Source organism: Hydractinia symbiolongicarpus, chromosome 5 (genome assembly GCF_029227915.1).
Source record: "Hydractinia symbiolongicarpus strain clone_291-10 chromosome 5, HSymV2.1, whole genome shotgun sequence".
Classification (NCBI taxonomy): domain Eukaryota; kingdom Metazoa; phylum Cnidaria; class Hydrozoa; order Anthoathecata; family Hydractiniidae; genus Hydractinia; species Hydractinia symbiolongicarpus.
The window spans coordinates 33,299,880-33,312,410 of record NC_079879.1 but is presented as its reverse complement, the minus strand read 5'-3'; positions in this window follow the sequence as shown (position 1 = coordinate 33,312,410).

Here is a 12,531-nt window from a genome sequence, read left to right as displayed (position 1 = left end):
AGCTGATTTTTCTGATGTCGGCCGGCTGCACTTATTATTATGCCCTGCGCAAACTGAGGACATCTTTATCCGTGAGACAAAGAAAAGTGTACGAAGCAGGCGGTCAACTTACTGTCATGGGAAGCTGTAGCACGATAGACCTTCCGACACAAGCACATAGAGCTGTTGTTGTCAAAAAAAGACGATTTAAAGGGATGATCGTCGTTACGATGGTGATTGTGACGTTTATCGCGCTAATCGTTATTCCGGATCAAGTATTCTTTTATTCACTGGTCCTAAAGAGAGACTTACCACATAGTTTGAAATCGTATGTGTTTATCTCGTACTATGCGGGATTTTCTTCCGATGCAATTATTTACGTGTTCGCGATTCCAGCTGTAAAAAGAGTACTAAAAAAAAAGTTATTTTGCATAGACGGACTGGAATAAGCTTGCAGATAGAAAGCGTTGGTCATAGCGTTTGGTAAAATGGTTGGTCTCAGCAAAGTAATTGGTTAGTCTGGAAGTCTTTACTTTTCCAGTTCCGCAGCTGATTGTAAATTTAATATTTTAATCGTTGGCTCAAATGAATAGAAAATAAATAATAAGTACTGTATAATAATCTTGAAAAGAGAAAAATAAATTTATAGCAAAATATATTTTACATAAACTTTTTTTTACACAGTTATTAAGCGCTCTACCTAAAGAACAATAATAGCTTCTGTCGCATACCAATAATTTTCTACGACGGAAGTAAAAGGAATTTAAAAGAGGAAAACGTCTCCTAATATTTGTTTTTGAAAGTCTGTGTGTATATAAATAGGGACTTTACAAAACAAGAACTATGCTATGTATTCACACAGATGTAATGAACAAGAAATATTGTGAATTTCAAAAGAAATTTTCATGGCAACACCTTGATATATGTTCCCAAAAAAATTGAATATAAGTCTACGTCACTAAAGTAACAAAGTATAAATGAGCAAACACAAAGTTATAAAAAACAGCACGAATAGGGTTTAAAAGGTGAAACAAGAAGCCCTTAGTACCCCCACGATGTAATTTTTTGAAGTGCCTAATGTCATGGAGCCCTACAATTTTGGAGGGACCAGGAAAACAGCGCCCTAAGAAGGGAGGAAGAAAGGGGGGGTGCAAACACAACAAACATCTCAATATTAAAAGGTGATTATTTATTGCTGACGCGAATTTCATGATTTATTATACTCTTCAAAGTCATGGAGAGAATGGTTCGCTAATGGGAATATTTTTGCAGTCTACTGGCTGCAGAATTCTGGTCACTTGATGCTCTTTGGTCTTCTTGATTTTTTAAATATTATTAGAATTTATTATGGCGTCCTATTGATCAAGCTCTATCTCCTCTATTTGTATAAGTTTAAATGAACAGAGGTTATACTTTTCAAGGATAAAACTGCTAAACTGACAAGCTGTTATTATTTTAAATTTTAGAGAAAACAAAATGAAATTATGGCGTCGATTCGTACGTGAATGAAACACTTGTAAGTGCTTAGGTAAGAAAAACAAAACATAAATATGATGGCCATCTATGACATATCTTTATTATGGTGCGTGATATGTCTAATTGAAATAGGAACTTACATTTTATGCCACTATTTTTATTTGATAAAACATAAGTACTTAAATTGATATATTCAGCGCGCTTTATTCACAAATGACAACATTCAGTTAGGGCTAACAAGTGTAAAAAAGACCAACCTCGGCTCAGCTTCTTTATTTGTTTGCGATAAATTACAAGTGTTCTGGGTGGTCCTCTTGCAGTTTAACGACAACGAAGTAAAAAAAAAGCGATTTTATCCAATTTAAAAATCTATGGTCTCAGTGTATATATAAATACCTTCTTGAGAATTACTTTGAGTAAAATGTGTTTCAAATTTTTGTTGAATATAAAGCTAAGGGGGCACGAGGGGTATTTTCATGCTCGCGCTATGCAACATTGTTTCACTGCACGCGCATGACAAAAATTACTCGTGTTCCATATCCACTTTTTACTGCAATGGAGCAAAAAAAATGTTGCATGGAGCGAAAAGTTTGCTCCACGAGTTCGGGGACAAAATAGATCTGAATCTATTTTGTGCCTGTGGTCCGGGTACAAAATTGGATTAACATTTTGTTGCAGCATGTTCCGGGTTATTGTTGTGGGACAAAATTATTGTTGTGTCACATTTTTGCCTCATGTCCCATTTCATGCAACAAATATTTTGCAAAGCCATTTGAGGTTTGTGTAATTGACCAATAAAAATGTGAGAAACTGTAAACATTGCTTTTCTTGAGAATTCGAACATCAAACGAAGAGATAAGATAGGAGAAAAGGCAAAAATGTCGGATTAAATGAAAAAGCTGATGAGGAAATGACAATTTTAATCGACTTTTATAAACCAAGCCTGCGTTATGGGATAGTAGTGATGTATATTACAAAAATAAAAACAAAAAAGAAGCCATAGAGCAAGATCTGGTTAGTTAATTTAACAGTGCAGCTCTGATAACCTCGAAAAAACTCTTCACTCCCTCCACATCCATGCTTCGGGAGGTACGAATATTTAAATCAATGTTTTTCATAAGACTGTTCTGCAGCAAATGAGAAGTGGCGTCACGAGAAACATTTTCATGCACATGCTTTGAGACATATTGCATAGCTTGCGCATGATAATGTGCCTTGTGTCTGGGGGATGGTAATGCTATTTTATTGAGTAGCAAGAGCAATCAAGAACGGTGTGAGGTGTCAATCCAAGACAAATTTTAAGTCTAGAGTAAAACGGATTGACATGCAACCTAAAAATAGAATAGAAACCAGAATACCATTTGTCAGATATGCGGGGGAATTCACTGTGTGGTTATCAATGATCCATAAAAAGGTGATTAAAGTTTTTACCTAATAATATGTAATTACATTGTTTTTGAATAATAAAACGTCATTCTTGTCCACTTTTTTCTAGTCATTTATGATAAAATACTTAGAAAATATTTTTTCAGCTCTCGAAAGCTCTCGAAAAACAGATGTGTGTTATGTGGACATGAGTATTGAAATTCTCAATTTCTTTATATATATGATGGTCAGCAGAAAAACGCTAGAATTGCCAATATGCTTACGTCTTGCAAAAATCTTTTTTTATATTTTTTCTGGAAAGAGCATAAAACATTTTTGATTTGATTTTTGCCTTATGAACGCCTAATAAAAGCTGCCACAATTTTTTAAATAAGACAGTTTTAACGAAGTTGACCAATTTTGATGTTAATGGTGAAAAACACATATTGGCAGGTTTTACGTTGCCCTCCGAAATTTTAACAATACGATATTTGGTGCTCATTTCCCTTGGACTAATTTCGAAAGAAGGAAGTATACAAAAAAGTCTGAAATACCCTTTTTTAATTACACTATCTAATTTAATTTGTTTCACAAATTAATTTATTATGACGATAACTTGTCATTAAATATAAACCGTCATTTTGGCTTCAAGGGAAAACAATTGTTTGTTCAGTTGTGAAGGCAATTCAGTCTGGAAAATATACAAGTACAAATTTCAAGACTTAGTTTGGTATTGTAAGTATGAAATATGTTTCTATTTTTATGACAGGTATATTCACCACGGGCGATTGTTTTACAGAGTAATGGCAGGTTCATGGAACGTTTCTCCATGCAGTATCATGCAAGAGCTTTCCTTATGATGGTATCTTGTTTATTAAAAGTAAGCTGGAACGTGGCTCCAATAATCCGGTATTATATTTAAAGTGCAGAATGAGTCATATTTCAGTACGCATCCGCTAATTCGAATGCCGTAAATTCGAGCGTCTGCTACCTGGAACAAATATTTTTGGCTCAAACCTTTACTGTTTGAATATGTGCTAATATAATTCCTCGTGTATATCTAACATACTCATTATTTCATAGTAAAAATATTCCACTTTTAATTTTAAATCGCTAACAGAAAGCGAAGAAGAAGAATTGTTGTGATATATTTTAAGAAGCGGGACAGAAAAGTAGCTGTGAGTGAATTGTATGATTTAGGAGTGGAAGATCTTATCCCTGATTAGCCATGTACACCCCTTTTTAAGGGGAGTTCCTATATTCTACAATATTCGCTTCAATTGATGCGTTCTATAATAGTAACCCAATCCTGTATGTCCGAAATGGTTTCGCACAGTTTTTTTCTAGACCCCAGCCGTCAACGGGCGATTTTACCTTAATTTTTTGCTTCATTAGATATTAGTATTTTCTTGCATTTTTTAATTGTATCAATTAAAGTATTGGTCCATTATTGAATAATTATTTAAGAATCACTGGAAGACCTATTTTAAGCTGAAAATTTCGATGTTATAAGCATAAAGTATGATTCTTATACAAAAATGAATAATCAATAATGCATATCTATTTCTGCTAATATTTCCCTTCTTGGTTTACACTTCCGTTAAAATTTGGAAAAGTTCTTTTGTCAATAACCGCATTATAAATTAGTTGCGTCAGAAAGATTCCAATTTTTTAATGAATTCATTTTTATGCAATTAACCCCACGCGTGATTAAAATAATGGTTAATGATTCAATTAAGAATACGGACAGAACTATATTTCCCTTTTTTTTAAAATAGTATTAATTTTCATTTTTTTAGAACAAGAAATGGCTTCGTGTTGTGTGTTATTGGTTATAATTCTACTGATTGGAGAAGGTAATAATGTTGTTGTTGTTGTCTTTATTGTTTCGTTGCAACTGGTATTACGGAAATAAATTTCTTGTTGTTAGGTGTCAATGCGTCATGTTTCACTAAAAATGGAGGATGTGAAGATACATGTAAATCTGTTTTCGGAAGGGTAAAGTAAGTAAGGATAAAAAAAACCTTTTGAGAAGATTTGAGATTGTAATTTTTATATCACAATTATATCCAATTACTTTAGATGTTCTTGCAATATTCATGGAGTACTTCAGCTCAATGGAAAAAACTGCAGTTATCATCAAAGCTTTGTTTATGCTCATGGAAATGTGTTGGAATTAGAGAAAGGCAGAATAAGAACTGAAAACATAGTTACCGGTATAGCGCAAGATTATGAAAATAAGAGAATCTTTGCTAGCTTTTACGTTAAGGGCAACACTGTGTCGATTGGCATGATAGTTCTTCCTGGTCTGGTACAAAAAACGCTTTCACAGGGTAAGTCACCACCTCAAGATATTATGAAGACGGATAGGCCGTATGGTTCTCCGTGACAGTGGATTGTTGTTAGTTATTGTATTCTCTTTACATACGTGTTTGCTCATAAGACTACACTCTATAAGAATATTCAAAAGGAAATTAAGAATATGCCCATCTTGAAATGTTGGTTGCAGCCTAAATGGAATATAAGCAAAAAATAACAATATCGAGTGTTCATGGATATAAAACGAAACTCTGGGCAAGTGGCTATTAAGACTTGGAATGTATGTAACCGCTTTAAGAATATGCTAAGACTATACCAGGATGATACTTGCCCACAACTTAAAGATAATTATGTTGAAACGAAAAAGCATTTTTATAAATAAAAAATCATGTATTACAGCATAAATTTTTTCGAAGTTATTGTTTTGCTATTAATAACCCTATGAAGACGAATCGCTAAATATCCGCGCAAAAGTTGGGCAAGAACAGCCCCACATTTGGACATCCATAGTTCCTGAGCACTATGTTGTCATAAAAATACGCCCCCTATGTTTAAGGTGGGGATAACTACCCATCAGCACCCAACATGAACAGCTATATTTCTTTATCAACCTCCAATCAAAACTCCAATTTTAGACACTTAATTACCTTCTGACCAAAAAAATGGTATTTTCAAAAACGAGCGCTAATATAGTGATATTTATTATAAGATGTTTTCAGTTCCAGGACTTGTTCACAGTATGAGCTACGATACACATAGAAACACATTGTACTACGCTCGCTGGTCTTCAACGAAGAAAAACAGTGTAGATGCATTACTTCATGTAGGAACTAAAAATCAACAAAAGGTTACGCTTCTGACATTAAATTTGGCTTTGGCAGTGGAGTATGAGCCTTGGTTTCAGTAAGTTTCTCTTACAAATTCTCTGGTAATAGACCTTTTCCGAATTTCCTAATCATGTCAAACTCAATTGAAGAGGTTGTTACGAAACATGATTTTCATCCCTAACTTCCTTAGCAAAATGTAGAACAAATTACCTTATTTCGGAAATATTTCTGTTCGTTAAGTGCCTCGATTTCGAGCTGAAAGTTACGGTCAACACCTTTATATAGAGGAGCGTACTAAGAATAGCCTTGTTTTCAAAAGAATTTTTTTTTTCAATATAAAAAAAGTTTAACCAGAATATTATATTGCTTTAAAAATTTCAGTTTCAGTCATGATAATTTAACATTCTATCTGAATATCCTTATTTTAAAAGCATAGACCCATTATAAAATTTCGGATGACGTCATAGTAATTATAATTTATCAAATTCGGGAAAGGTGTATAATTGTAAGAATTTTGGATTGGCGCTGGTTATTTTGAATGGGCAAAAGTTCTTGCAACCATATCAGTCGAAACATGATATTAGTTGAAAGATGATTCTTAATTTTTAACTATACTAAAACAAGAATGGTTGGTGCTGGAAGCATTCTCTGTCGCTGGAGTATTAACTAAAAACAATTCATGCCAGCAAACGCACAACGTCGTACGGAAATCTGTTAGTATTTTTTGCTTTGTCGTTTTGACGTCGCAATGGAAATTAACATTATGAAGTTTATTTGTTTGCGCTTGCATTACGTTAACTCACTTCGCGCCAAAATCATAGTGCATTGATATCATGTACTTTAGTAAAGCATTGTTGATGAATTTTTTAATCAGAAACAAAAACAAGGAAGTAAAGATATTTCAAAACATAAAATGAAGAGTAAGTCTTTTTTTCTGCACTGTTTGTTTCATGTGTTAACAGTCACATTGCCGCAGATCAGAACAAAAAAATTTAACTTTCAGCACAAAAAATGCGTATTTTTGCAGGCTTTTTCCACGTAGTTGCGTAGAAAAGCCAGTAAAATCTTATAAATATACCTTAGGGAACAAATTTTGGCGGGAAGTAAATTGTCTTTTTGTAAATCAGGCAACGATGTTAGTTTTTTCAATAATCATAAACTTAGATAAAAACGTGAACCTGAATTTCGCCGAACTGGATTTGTAAAAATTGGTGGATGGCTAAAGAAATTATTTTGGCAGAAATTTAATTTGTGAAATTTAAAAAGAATAATACCACATAAGAATAGCGTAATGATTTTTATTATGATAGAGCTGCAGCTTAACAACAATAGTCAGGCCAAGAATACCCCTAAGGAAGGACATTTTTTTTAGACTTTATTTTGATAAACTTGTGAAAATAAGTTTTTATAAATACTAAATCGCAAAAGCTTTAACTGATGTTCAATTTTGATGCTATGTTGGGAAAAAATATGAGTCATTGTTATCATTTTTGATTTTTCATAAACATTTTCCAAATGTAAACATTAATTCCATATTTTCTGTAGTTGCATGGAAAATGTTTCATCGCAAAAGCATACCCCATAATATTGTTATTTTTAGGCCAACGAATTACGGAAATTAATTCTTTAAAATAATTGTTGAAAAAAGGTGAAAAATATTCTCAAAATGAAAAAAGTCGATGCAACAATGATGTTGATGAGTTGAAAGAGCAAGCACATTGAATTGTTAAGCACAGTATTGTAGACTTTACCATCGAAAGGAATTGTTAGACTAGTGTTGTCCATAGGGAGTTGTCCTTTAATTAATTCTAAGCACTTCATTTATCTTTTCAGTCTAGATAGTTTATAGCTACTTGCTTAGTTTGCAAGTTGAAAATATAGTATGCAATTGATAGCAACATTACACCCTCAGTCTCTCTATTATGTACCGCATTTATTATCTTCCATATTCAGCATTAACAGATTATATTACTTATTACCAACTTTCATACAGCGCAGTCTGGGCAAAAAGCGCTTGTAGGGACAAATATTTTCATAATGGTAGCGCAACTAGAAAAAAACAACAACATTAACAGAAAATTTAACTTGTAACTTTACCAATGGAGGTATAAAATAACTTTTATACCTCCACGCTTTACTATTATGACACTAATATTAAAGAAGAGTATTCTTTAATGGTTTGTGGACTGTATTCTATCCAAAAAAACACAAAATTCAAGGTAAATAATGACTAAAATCTGTTGATTCCATCGTAAGAGGTTTAGCCTAGCTAATAAAAGTCAAGTGTCCGACGTGTTAAACCAGAAAGAAATGTTATTGTTGGCACCACATTGCTAATTTTTATTGTTATCTTTAAAAAGTATTGTCCTCAATAATTACTATCACTATATTTCAAAATAAAGCAAGTGCAGTTGTGCAGTTAGCTACCTAGCTAACTAGGTGTAGTTTAAGCCAGTTAGCTTTAGTTAGCCTGGCCAGTGCACAAGGACAGGAAAAACATCACTGTAACTACTTTTGTAATATTATCATTATGTTACCTGTTAGTCTACCTTTTTTGAGAATACTGATTTTTTTCTAAATCTACAGCATTTTTTATGCAAAAATCTTCATCAACATTTGACATATATAATCTTTAAGATTCCAAAAACATAAACGAGTCCAGCTAATGAAAAATCATATATATATAAAGACATTAAATTAATTCTCACAAAAAACTCTAAAATTGCCAGATTAGCCAAAATTAATAAATTGTTTATATAAATTGGTTAGGAATCTAATATTAAAAGGGGGATGGTAGGTCAAACTATTCTGACAGAGATGGGGTAACGTTTTAAAGAAATCATGTTCTCTTGATACTTATTCACAGGAATTTATTTCAGCGAATAATTTGTAAAGACATGACTGACTTTTAAAATTCGCTCTGAACTTGTGAACTAAAGAAAAAAGCTAAAAAAAAATCATGAAAATTTCTTTCCGTAAAAATCACTTCTTTTAAAGATTACCTGCATCCACAAAAACGTTTCCTCATAAAAAATAAAACAGTTAGCCAGAAAAAGTTAAATTGAAAATTTAAAAAACTTTTAAAATTTAAATTTTAAATTGACGATGGATCTATAGATCATTTCTTTATACATTATCTGAAAATGTGCCTTTATTCCACGTCTTTGTCTGCATCGAAACAATAAATTATAGTAGCTACATGGATGTTTGAATGTTTTTACTAATTCACTTTTCATCCGATGACTTCCAATTCAATCACAATAAATTTATTTTACGAGAAGCTAAACCATAAAGTTATGTAGTCGTTAAAGATAATATTCGCTTTTAGATAATCACGTAATTAAGACAGTATAAGCTGCTACATATGCAGTTGTGGCATTTTTAATAACCTTTCGTCCAAATTTCACAATGACCTTTGATGATTATCCGTATCTTGATTCTTTCAGTTTGATATTGGATTATCCATTTTTTCTACTTTCGCTACAATTAGCCCTAATTCATGTTTGGTTGTCCTTCTTGTTTGCCCTTAGGTAGCTAGCCATAGCCAAGCATACATTTTACATTGGTGGTTTCAGTCGTCTAGCTATATTTAATTTATACCTTGAAGGTTGATTATAACGAAAAGATGTGTTATGATATTTTAACAAGTACTTCAGTCCATGCTTACTGTCACAGGCCACATAGCTAAAAATACCCTTTGCATGGTATCCAACTTTAAACTTTGTAAAAGTTAATAACTGTAGGTTGTTCTTACTTGAAGCTTTTTAATAAAGTTAATATACCACGGAGAGGACTATCTGCACCATATGAACACGTTATTTGAAAGTTAAACGTTAGTATAATATGCAAAGAATTAGGTTAGGAACGTTACACATTTCTGCCTTTTTCTGTGTGACACAAATAATTCTTTGTGAGAAAGTAACCGAGAAACTTGACTGAGCTATCGAGTCAAACAAAAACAGGCTAAAATTTGTCCCTACAAGCGCGTTACTTGTGCCCAGACTGCGCTGTAAAAAGACTAACTATAAGAGACTAATTTTTGCCGACCAACAATTTTTTTCTCTTTTTTTTTTGAAATATTTTGCTAATTTTCTTTTCTTACCGACCACCATTTTTCAATGAATTTTTATGTTTTAGCCATTTTTATTTCTTGGCCTTTTTCATTTTTTGATTATGTTTTAAATCAGTAACTATGGAAATGTAACAATACTAAAACGAAAAACAGCATTGTATTAGTCCCTGCGCTCATCTTCTTTTAAATAACGTTTCAAGTAAGCGAAGCAGAGGTAAAATAAAGCCGAGAAAAAAATAGAATGAAGCAAAAGTTGAGGAACCAAAGCAGAGAAAACCTTTAAATAAGAGAAACGGAAAAAGAATCTTTGGAATTGATTTTTGAAGTTTCTATTGAAAGGAAAACAGCTTGAAAATGCAATCTTTTGTAGTTATTTTTTGATCTAGAAATTAGTCGTCAAAAAGTGCTAAATTCAAAAATTTAATTGTTAAAAGTAATTAATTTATGGTAAAGTTACTAATTTTTTCGCCAACTTTTTTTGCCGACTTTTTCTTTACGGATAAGTTATACTTCTATCGTAATCACGGTAACTGCAACACTTCATATCTTTGTTTACTGATTAACCTCCTTGTACAGTCCCAGTCTGTTCGCTATACATCGTGGTAGTTTAAGAAATATCAGCAACCAGCTAACTACAGCTTCCGAATTCATACACCTAAAGTTATATTCATTCATTTTGAATTCCATGCTACTTTGTGGCTGCACTACCTTAGTAGTTTGTTTACACGAAATCAAATAGCACAAGACAAAACGCAAAATTTCGCTCAGAAAAAAATCCTTAATAATCCTTAGCAGTAAGAGGCTTGTTTATCAGAAACATGTAAAATTTATATACGTGTGTATGTTTTTCGTTTAGATATCTGTTTATTGCAGCTGGCTCACAAATCGTTAGATATGACACAAGAAGTAAAACAACCCATACTATTGTGACATCCAGAAAGTTTGCTTTTGTTGTCACAGTAGATCCAATTACAGAGAAGGTGTTTTGGATAGACCAACCCAGGTAATGCTAGCAAAAATTGTTAAAACAAATTTGATTATTTTTAGCTATCTACTGTGCTATTTATATACTTTTAAAAAATAAGGTAACCCCTGATATACAAATCAGTATTATTTAAAACCAGTCGGTGCCCTGTGGAAAATATTCACGTGTTTACCAGTTTTTATAACCTCGCTACGTGCATCTCGCTACTAGCGGTACTATTTTGCATGACAAACACACGTATACCGGTATTTTAATATGGTTTTCTCTTTGATCGTGATATTCACTATTAAAAATTTTGTTGTGAAAACTGATTAAGAACCATCTAGTGCTAAAGATAAAAAGGAACTTTCTTTGCTATATGCTGCGATTGGTTATCAGACGGCAACTGCGGCTCCGGGCAAAACGCTATGGATTAACTGTTACACCAGTGAACACGATATAGTTTTCTCGTAAACTCAAACATCTAATACATCTTCTGTGAAATTATGATGCACTTTTTTATAAAAAAATGTTTTATAAGAACAACGAGTCTCGGAATGATCTCATTTTGGTTTGAGGAATTTTTTAGCATATTTTGTGAAATTTGCAAATGGAGTCAAAATCAAGAAAAAGTAGTTACCCATATTTAGGTTATCCGAAAAATTCTCTTTATTCATTATAACTTTAGCGTTATTCATATTATAAAATGCACTATTCTTTAGTAAATGGAAAAAGATTTGAAAAATTTCTCCTTTTGGAGATAATTAAAATAATGCAATAATGCATACACTTTTACAAAAAAGAAAGAATTGCCGACAGAAATGATCATATATTTGTAATAAATCTATCAGTAAAATCCTTAAATCAGACCCAAACTTATGTTCAAGTCAAAAAGTATAGGCAGTCTTGCCACAATTCAGCCGTTTGCTCAGATTTTCTAACTTCATTTTCTTTTTACTTTTTTATTAAATTTTTTGTTCTCTTGAATTTTGTTTCATAAAAAATCACTTCTGTAACAGCAACCAAATGATTGTAATATCTTCGAGAAGTGACTTGCGATTAAATAAACCTTTTATCTATATATTACAATAAAAATAATCAAATTTTTTGGAATGGTTATTTACGCTTTTATTTTTCTGTTTACGTCCAGCTACAACAATTCCGATAATCTGACCACGACCACAATTTTTTGTTCTTCTATTAAAGGAGAGGCGAACAAAAAACTATTTTGTGGCAGCCAGAAATAAATTTTAAGCGAAAAAAAAAATATAGATTTCTAAATCATAAAATCAACTAAGGTAACTACTATAATAACAAATAAATAATTATATTTCATAACTAAGTATTTAAGTATCATCCAAACGACATTTTTACAAAATCTTCATGGCTGTACAGGATAAAAAATAACAGGAAAACAGGATAAAAAGGTTTTGGATGTACTTACCAGTAAACATTAAAAATAAGATCTTTCACTTAAGATAACCAAGAATATTTTACGTACTATAATAATAACATTATTTTAGAACCTT